Here is a 2,075-nt window from a genome sequence, read left to right on the forward strand (position 1 = left end):
GGTGCCGGTGCCGCAGGGCGCCCGGGAACCCGCAGCGGGCCCGCGGGAGGGGCCCCCTCGAGCCTTGTGTACCTATGAAGACGTTCAGGCTTGCCACAACTACAGGTTATCTTGGAACAGGTGAGGGAGTAAATTTAAAGTATACTAACTCCAGCTGTGCACTTTCTTGAATCACAGCAAACAGGACAACATTTAGAAATCGCTTCGGTTTCCTTCTGTTACTTCTGTTCTATGAAAAGCAAATCCAAGAATTTAGTCACAGAGCAGGTAAGGATAACTGTCCTTTTGTTCAAAAAACCCCCTTTGCTTCCTCATTAAAACTGTCTAGGATGATTATGCTATTGACTACCAATACTTGATGCTGGCACATGCCCCCCACAGCACCGTACCAGGCAGGAACACCATTTTGATTCTATACAAGAAATATTATGTATAGTGCTGGCTTGCATAGAACAGCCAAAAATAAGGTCTATTTTTTATGTATGTCAAATACTTATCAAGGATGTTGCATTATTGGTCTTCTGCAGGTAAATATGTTGGTGATTTATAGTGATTAAACACTTTATTTAAAGAAATAATTTCCCAGGTGGCCTGCCTGAGAAATAAGCATTGCAAAACTGATACCATCCAACACCACATTCAGATGATGGATGAAAGAGACCACAGCGAGGCAAGGACATTTTGGTGAGAAATTGCAAATGAATTCACAGAATTGTTGAGGTTTGAAGGATCTCTTGAGATCATCGAGTGCAACCCACCTGCCCAAGCAGGGTCAGCTAGAGCAGGTTGTCCAGGACCATGTCCAATTGAGTTTTGAGTATCTCCACAGATGGAGACTCCACACCCTCTGCCAGTGTATGACATCCCTCACAATAAAAAAAGCGTTTTCTTGTGTTCCAGTGGAATTTCACGTGTTTTAATTTGCGCCCATTGCCTCTTGTCCTGTCAGTGGGCACTACTGAGGAGAGGCTGGCTCCCTCCTCTTCATTGCATCCCATCAGGTATTTACACACATATGTAACGTTACTCCTGAGCCTTCTCTTGTCCAGGCTAAAGACTCGCAGCCTCTCCTCACATGACACGTGCTCCAGTCCCTTAATCATCTTTGTGGCCCTGTGCTGGACTCCCTTCAGTTAAGTCCGTATCTTGTACGGGGGAGCCTAGAACTGGACGCAGTACTGCAGGTACGGCCTCACCAGTGCTGAGTAATTTGTTCAAGAAGTCCAGGAAATGTCCGTTCTGCCAGCACTGCCAAGAAGGATCTATCCAAGGTTAAAAAACACACTCACAACAATTCCTTCTTTTCAGCTTGTTCTTGTGGCAAACATAGTTAAGTATATACACTGCTGGAAAGGAGTAATAGGTTTAAATATACTGGATTTGAAATAAACACGATCTTGTAAGTTGTTCTTAAGGAAAAGCTACACACTTTCACTTGAAGTGAATCATCCTAATGGAACATTTACTTGCTTAAGTCTGTAACAGTGCAAAAGGCCACATTCTCTCAAGCCAACATTGTTACTATTGGATAGTGTGCTGGTTTTGGCTGGGGTAGAGTTAATTCTTCACAGTAGTTAGTATGGGGCTATGTTTTGGATTTGTGCTGGAAACAGTGTTGATAACACAGGGATGTTTTCGTTACTGCTGAGAGTCAAGGCCTCTGCTCCTCACCCCCCCACACCAGCGAGCAGGCTGGGGGGGCACAAGGAGCTGGGAGGGGACACAGCCGGGACAGCTGACCCCAACGGACCCAAGGGACATTCCACACCATATGACGTCATGCTCAGCATATAGAGCTGGGGGAAGAAGAAGGAAGGGGGGGACGTTCAGAGTGGTGGCGTTTGTCTTCCCAAGTCACCGTTACACGTGATGGAGCCCTGCTGTCCTGGAGATGGCTGAACACCCGCCTGCCCATGGGGAGGAGTGAATGAATTCCTTGTTTTGCTCTGCTTGCGCACGCAGCTTTGCTTTACCTGTTAAACTGTCTTTATCTCAGCCCACGAGTGTTCTCACTTTTACCTTTCCGATTCTCTCCCCCATCCCACCGGGGGGGAGTGAGTGAGCGGCTGGGTGGG

The sequence above is a fragment of the Fulmarus glacialis genome, unplaced genomic scaffold (assembly GCF_000690835.1).
Source record: "Fulmarus glacialis isolate BGI_N327 unplaced genomic scaffold, ASM69083v1 scaffold1591, whole genome shotgun sequence".
Taxonomy (NCBI): Eukaryota; Metazoa; Chordata; class Aves; order Procellariiformes; family Procellariidae; genus Fulmarus; species Fulmarus glacialis.